Source organism: Simochromis diagramma, unplaced genomic scaffold (assembly GCF_900408965.1).
Source record: "Simochromis diagramma unplaced genomic scaffold, fSimDia1.1 OVJJ01000370.1, whole genome shotgun sequence".
In the NCBI taxonomy this organism is placed as follows: domain Eukaryota; kingdom Metazoa; phylum Chordata; class Actinopteri; order Cichliformes; family Cichlidae; genus Simochromis; species Simochromis diagramma.
In genome coordinates, this window is record NW_024387012.1 from 1,354,695 (window position 1) to 1,362,893 (window position 8,199).

The 8,199-nt window shown below is 39.1% G+C and overlaps 1 long non-coding RNA gene across 1 annotated transcript; it reads right to left on the reverse strand.

The window, feature by feature from the left end:
* Positions 1–26: 26 nt before the first annotated feature.
* Positions 27–4,300, reverse strand: LOC120739388. The gene is made up of 5 exons (XR_005697194.1): positions 3,997–4,300; positions 1,674–1,740; positions 1,393–1,469; positions 790–894; positions 27–163 (listed from the first exon to the last, which is right to left on the reverse strand). It is a non-coding gene; the product is annotated as an uncharacterized LOC120739388 (long non-coding RNA).
* Between the last annotated feature and the right edge of the window lie 3,899 nt (positions 4,301–8,199).

Consider the following 8,199-nt stretch of genomic DNA (forward strand, 5'->3'; position numbering starts at 1 on the left):
GGAGGGCTTAGATCAAAAGAAAACAAAACAAAGAAAACAAAAAAATAAAACCTATGTTAGTCTTTACCTTGCAGGCTAATTCTGATGATCTGACTTCAGCCATCTTGTGCTCTCTGATATGAATTTGCTGCTGGAAATCAGCTATCTTTTTTTCATGTTTAGCCTTGAAAGAGGACAAAAGACACGTATAATGCTTTCAAGTTATAATAAAAAAAAAAAAAAAGGATGTCAGCTCTGTAGGTTTGCACCTAGAGTTATGCTCGGATTTGCAGGCAGGAGAGTTTTGTGTTTTTTTCAGGTTGCAAGCATTTAAAAGAGTTGGCATCTCATCAAAACAAGTGTTAACAAGGGTATGTCACTGGACCCTGCAACTGTTAGCATCATGGTGGAGCTAGAAAAAGAGCCCAGTTATTAATCAACCTGGAGAACTGATTAATATTGGATGGAAAATGAAATCTCAGAAACAGCAGTTCCTCTAGTCGCCACTTGAGGCTCACTCCTTAAGTGATTCAGTCCAAACAGACAGATTGTAGTGTTAAAATGCCCGGCTGAACAGCAACAAAAGACATGTTTACAACCAGGTACAAAACTGTAATAGTTCCCCCTTCATAATAGTTTTACTGTCAATATATGGCTATATAACTAATCTATGTGAATATTATTAAAGGCCTAAAGTTAGGGATGTGGTGGCTTTGATTGAGCTGTATGCAAACACACAGCTGTAGCCGGTAGGGTATCTCCAAGGCTTTATTTACAAGCTACAGTGTTTCTGTGTTAAAATTGCAGAACCTTTTGAAGTTGTTTGGCTTTCTTCTCTTCCTCCAAGGCTACCGCTACAAGACCAATTGCTGCTTGCTGAGCTGCGGTCCCACGTCTCTCCAAGATATTTGCCGCCTATTAGATACAACAAGAGCAACAGAGCACAAGGGTCAAACTTGACCTTAAGCTCGAACAAAGAAGGTCATAGAAAAGGCAACCTTGGTGCTCATGCCCTCCAAGGCCTAATATATTGTAGTGAAGTTCTGTTCACCAAAATGAAATCTACTTGAGCTGTTATTGGTATTTACCATGACAGAAAATTTGAAAATGATATCTTGAAAACTAAGATCTTGCTAAGAAACAGACAGACAGACAAACAAATGGAACTCATTACATACTCTTTACCTTGGAGGAAGAAATGAAACTAATGTTTACATAGTTTTACTTTGAAGTCAGGAATGAATGAAGAAAGTAGACTAAAGGCCTGTTAAATTCTCAGCAAATGAACAAAATGATGTCTTTGGCCACTTTGTGCTCTTTATGAGGAGCTTTATTTTGGCTTGATAAGGTACACTTCAGTATGAGTCCATTTTACATGCATCTGAATGGTGGTCATTAATAAATATGCAGTACCTGAAAAAGTTGACGAGCTCTGGAATTGTCAAAGTTAGCCAAAGTAGTTTGATGAGAGGATTGAGGAGTCTCAAAGACTGTAGATAAAGAAGACAGGCCTTGCTCACTGTTTTGTGTCTCTTAACAGTTATAGATAGTTTTAATGTCATGTTGAAATAATTTTAAATAAATTGCTGGAATACATTAACTCTCATTGTAAACTGGGAAGATAACAGAAGTGTTAGTGAGGATTTTCTCTTGGCCCTACATCAGCACAAACTCGATACAATTAGTGCACTCACCAGAACAACGACAATTGGTGGAACCACAGCGGTAACACTGAACGTTCATGTTGAATAAGTTGGATGTCTGTACAGAATATTGTCAAACATATCTGTGAGTGAAGCAAAGATAAGCAGTCTATGATTTAATGAGGTTAATGTGGTTCATGTCTAATTTTCTTTTACAACATCCTTAACTCTATGTCTACCTCTACATAAATTTCACCACACCTCTGCACAGCTCTGGTAAGCAGTTTTTCATTTGTTATTACCATTTCTTTTCATTTTAATAGCCAGGCTTAAAAACACACACATCACAAAACTTAAACTGAGAGCTTTATCTTTTTGATTTATTTATTTATTTTTGTGACCATAGTGCTCATGCTACAGACTGCATATTGGCAGTGTTAGATCTTTCAGAAAAGTAAGTGTTGTTCCAAATTATTTGAAGTATTGAGCTTTTCCTAACATGAGGAACCAAACTCAAAAAGGGATACTACTGGTACAGTACCCCCCAAAAGGTTGATTCTGTTCATCTGGACGTAACTACCTGGATGATTGAGCATGCATCAACATACTGGTACAGTAGTTTCATGGGTTTAATAAGGGTTTCAGGTTAAAAATAGCTTTTTCGGTGCCATGCTGTCATAGTTATTAACACTGATGTCTTTATATCAAATATACATATCCACATGAGACAAACAAGATATTTATTTATTTATTTTTCTAGCCAAATGACATCAGGAAGTTAAATGGAGAGTACTGTCTCAGTAAGATTACATTTTGACAGGTCAGCATCTCAGTGAAATGAAGTTATTTTTCAACATTGAACTGGGCTTAGAGGTGTCTTAAGACTGAACAACGTGCAACACGCTTGACCTAAAATGTCTGTGTACTGTGGGAGGAAATACCCAAGCAGGCACGGGGGGAACATGCAAGCTCCACACTATCCCCAGCCTGAATTCAAATCTAGGAGCATTATAAAGTACAACAACAGTACTATAGATCGATTTGTGTGTGTAACAGTCACTGTGGTTTCTAATCCTAACCAACTTGGTGTAGGAGAAAAAGGTATTTATGTGTGGTTATATACTGTACATAATGTTTAACTAAAAGATAAAGGTAGAAAATAAATTAGGGTCGTGTACATAACACAGGGGATCTACATAAATTTCATTAGTTTGATTGATGCTACAAGAATAAAACAATTTGTGTGATGGTTATATAGTAAACCATGTATAACCACATATTTATAAACTTACTTAACTTAAACTATAATAGAAAACTACCTTTTAGTGTTTTACCACACGCGATTATTGGAAAGTGACATGATCCTTTGCACAGCACAAACACTCACACCCTGAAATCTACTTTGGACTAGAAGGAGTTAAAATGAGTTTATAGACTAGTGTTTGCATTTCAGGTGGATTTGTTTATTCCTGCAATGGAAAGAAAAGCAGTCTAGTGGGAACATATGTGTTCATGTGTAGCCTGAGGCACACACCCTGCAACCTGCGGTATAACCATGACAGCTTCCTCATCCCTTATCCTTGTGCCTCGCTATAACGCCTTTCAATTGTGTTCTGTGTCCTGATTGGCTGTATACCACTGTCAATCAATATAGAATGCATAATGCTTGTCACATTTACATAAATCTTTTCTACTTAGGTTCTAGAGTGTTTAAACAAGAGAGAAAAGTGTGAAAATATTCATGCCCGTCTGACAAAAGACCGGCATATTTAAGGTCTTTACAGCCCTAAAACATCTGTAATAATTGTTTTTTTTTTGTGTGTGTGTGTGTGTGTGTGTGTGTGTGTGTGTGTGTGTGTTTTTTTAAAGCTATATACTTCGCGTATTTCGCCTATTGCAGGTTAACGGGTTGGATTTGCGGGTCATTAACAGTTGGATTTGGTTATTCCTGTCATGGAAAGAAAAGCAGTGTAGTGAAAAGAAAAAGTTTCGTGTGTAGCTGAGCACACACCCTGCAACCTGCACTTCCCTTTGATAACAATGACAGCTTCCTTATCTTAAAAACGATCTGCATATAAATAATTGGAGTTGTGTTGCATAAGTTGGTCTCTATAATTTTGTTTAGCTACTGTACACTACAATCTACCTGTTAACTATGAACTTTTTAGATTTTAATTCACACACAAGATGACTTCACAGCATCTACACAAAATGAAAAACATATAAAAACACAATATTATACAAAGGCGTGATATTTTAATATGATCTGGTTTCTTTCGCTCATCCAGGCACGACAGTGAGTGGATTAGTTAGACTGTCAGGCTATTTTATCATGAAACGTTTCAAAAAGTTCAAAGTAACACCAGCAGCCTACCTGCTCTCCTCCGTATCTCGATGCTGTGCGATCTGTTGCTTTCTCGACACTCTGCTCCTCTCTGGTAAAGATTCAGCGGTTCCAGTTTCGTTTTTTCCAAATCAATCCCGAAACCATCCGTTTAAATTCAACTGTAAAGAGTTGCGACACATCATTGCGAAATACGCGGTTACTGGAAACGTCATGGAAAAGAAACAAACAAACGCGAAAAAAATGGAACTGCGTTAATTAATTCTTAAGAAAAACAAGAGAAAACAAACACAAACACAGCTGAGATCCTCCTGTGACTGTACATAGCTGGTCTGTCAGTAAATCGGATACTAACATCTTTTTTTTATACTGTAGTGTAAAGGAAGAAGGTGTTTACCATGTAAAGCTCATGTACAAACAAACAAACAAATGAACAAAAGATTTTTTCCTTCATTTCTGTGAAGCACAGCTGTATGACACGTTTAGCGGTCTTTGAGTAGGCGGCCCTTGAGGATCGTTGAGGCTGCGTACTTTAAGGCTGCAGACCCTGAATTGGGAGACAGCCCCAGACATCCCCAACCTAGTGGGAGTATCCCCCCACAGATGGACAAAGGACCCCCTGATGATCCTGTAATCGCCTGAGACAAGGTGTGAAACTGGGTGTGGGTCCCAATCAGCCAGAGTTTCGGGTGCGTTCATTGTGAAACCTGGCCCCACCTTATCATGTGATTTCCTGAGGTCAGATGGCCCAGGATGTGAGTGGGCGTTAAGGCGTCTGGGAAGGGATCTCAAAACTGGATTATAGATGGCAGAGAGTTGGTGTCGTAAACCACCGCCTCTGTTCAAAGATGGTCGCTCACAGTGGACATAGATGGCTTCTTTCACTCCTCTTTCAAACCATCTGTCCTCTCTGTCCAAAATGTGAACATTGGCATCCTTGAAAGAGTGTCCTTTATCCTTAAGATGCAGATGGACTGCTGAGTCTTGTCCTGTGGAGGTGGCTCTTCTGTGTTGTGCCATGCGCTTGTGAAGTGGCTTTTTGGTCTCTCCAATGTAGAGGTCTGGGCATTCCTCGCTGCACTGTACAGCATACACCACATTGTTAAGTCTGTGTTTTGGCGTTTTGTCTTTCGGGTGAACCAGTTTTTGTCTGAGCGTGTTGCTGGGTCATGCCTGGAGAAAACCCTCCTGAGTTTTTCTGATACACCGGCTAAATAGGGGATGACAATGTTGTTGCGTCTGTCTTTCTTATCCTCCCTCGCTGGTGTCTGATCTTCTTTTCTGTGCCTCTTTGCTGACTTTAAAGTCACATTTTGGACAGAATCTAAATACCTATACTGTAAGTATCATGGGGATTTTATTTTGAAATCACTTAGGTCAAACATGATAATTTCCCAAAGGATTTTTTCCAATAAGAAACTGAGGATCCATCCTTTCACATTTGAGCCGCACCTGTTTCCTTCTGTTAGTCGGTGTCAACATCTGGGACTTATCTGTTGTCCATCAGTGTGTCTTGTGTGTATTTACAATGAAAATGTGGAACAATTGCCATTTCTTTCTATTTTAATACTGTTTTTAATTTGACATACACACCTGCAAATATAGGAATCCTCTTGAATTCTGTGGAAGTAGAAGTCTGAGTAAGATGCAGTATATCCAACAATGTTGACCAAAGTGCTACAAATATAAAACAGAGAGGAAACAGTTTAAATTACATATAAAATATCTTAAAATTAAAAATAATATAATTAATAAGAAAATATATTAAGAGACATCAACAAGTCCTGCTGTGCTAATAGCCAAGGTAAATAAATATGTTTTAAAACGTGATTTAAAAACAGATAAGGAAGGTGCCTGTCTAACATGTAAAGGCAACTCATTCCACAAATTTGGTGCTGCCACAGCAAACGACCGAGGGACCGCGAAGGTATGTATGGATGAAGAAGCTCAGAGAGGTACAGAGGTGCAGCATTGGACAAACATTTAAAAACAAATAAAAGCAGTTTAAAATGGCTCCTAAAATGCACGGGCAGCCAATGAAGTGAATATAAAACTGGGGTGATATGCTCGTATCTACGAGTGCAAGTGAAAAGGCGTGCAGCAGCATTCTGGACTAGCTGCAGTCGAAAAACAGAAGATCGACTCACCCCAAAATAATGAGAATCACAGTAATCCAGCCGAACGGTTACAAAAGCGTGGATTACTTAGACTGTGAAGCTGCATTTATGTGGTTGGTTGCAACTAATAGACTTAGATTAGTTTATGTTAGCTAACTAGTGACAGAATGGATAATGATAATTCACAGGAAAGTAAGGACACTAAAACTAAAATTTGTTTTAGGGGGTCACTTTTGTGCTGCCCCAGGCTGCAACAATACGTTTTATGTTAAGAAACCAAGGATATTGTCAGAAGCTTTTTTTTTTTATGCTACCCCAGATGCATTTGAGTGCCCATAAAGCAGGGTTAAATGCCACTTTGTTTGCAGATTTGGTGGTAAGATACTTAATTAATTTACAAAGAAGCTGCCAGACAGCCAGACGTAATAGCAGAGGCTTAACCAAAGTGGAACAGGTTTCTGCCGTGCTCACTGATGGTGTAGAGCCTGATGTTGTTGTAGACCCACAGACAGATTTATCCCTGAGGATCTTTTGTTTATCCTCCATATAAAAGATGTGCAGGTGCGCACTGAACAGCTGGTAGTATAAGCTATGCATCTCTGTGTCTTTCTTTGTGGTAAATTAATAATAAACTGTGTGCTTAACTAACACCTTTTCTGTCTCTAATTAGTGTGAAGAACCTGCTACAGGATACAAAGAGGACTAGGTGAATGGGAACTGTTTGATAAGTATCACAGGTCAGAATGAAACTTATGTCTCAATGAACCTTTTTCTAGGAACATCTGTTCAACCAAGGCGTCTAAAAGAACTATTAAAAAATAAGGTATGTGTTTGTGAAATAAATAAAAGTGCAATCTTGTTAATATGAACTGTGTTTATTGGGACACATTTCAACAAAATGATCATTTTTTTTATCTTAACAAGAAATCAAATATAATGTAAATTAACAACAATAATAACTGATATTATATGTTCTTATTGCATCTTTAAAATCTACAGCTGCAAACTTATTTGTGGTAACATTATGGCAAAACAAAAATGCACAAGAAAAGTTCCTAAATGACAGTTTTATTCATTTCTGTGCATCGGATGTACAGAATATTACACACATCTATTAAATGGCATATAGTGACTGCTGAAGAGGCTTGAGAAGCAAAAGCACAAAATGAAACAAACAGTTGAACAGAAGGAGCTGGTTACAAAAAGGATCTGTAAAGCAGAACTACATAGAAAAGAAAACAGTTTGTTGATACAATAAGTGATGGGCAATCAGCAAAACAAACAAACAAGCAGAACTCGTAATCCATCCTTTGATCTACAAACACCATTTATAGTCAGAGCCATGGGAAGGGAGTGCTGAAGTGTGTCTGTGTATACATGTTTAGACATCTTTGTGAGGACAGAAAATTGGCATGCTGCTGTACTTGTGGGGACCAACAGTTACTTAAGGGGTCAAAATACCCGTCCCCACGAGTGTGAAGGCATTTTTAAGGCTCAAAATGTGGTTTTAGTGTCACAGTTATGATTAGGTTATGGTTAGCTTTAGGCTGAGGGTTTGAATTAGGTATTAAATTTTCATGGTTAAGCGGTGTGACGGAGTGACCCGTCTCAAGGCAGAGTCCGCTGAGGATGGCACTGCCACCATTAGTCCGCCACCATTAGTTTGATTTGGCACCAGGCCGGCGTATCTTTCTGTCGACCGAGTAGAGGAATAAAAGGGGTGAGGAGCAAGTTGTGAGCCGCATCGGGGGTGGCTAGATTTTGGTTCCCACTTACTTGTTAAGGGCGTCGGTCGGGGAGACGTGCGGGGGATCGCCAATTGTGCAGGGTGACGCAAGCCGATGGTATGGGGGTGTGGGGTTTAAATAATGAGTTCACGTGTGTCTGGACCGTCATGAGAATGGCCTCATTACGTGGGCTGTTAAGGTGTATATGAAGTCGGGTAGACTTCCTGGAAATAGTTGAGAGCCTGTATCAATGTATATGTTTTGTGAGTGTATAATGAGAAAGACATTCTGGGGGAGGGAGACGGGGTAAAGTTAGAATAAAGAAATTGGTGGTGACGCAAGGGGGAGGGGTTACGGGATATAAAGAGACGGCGAGCCGGATATGAAGG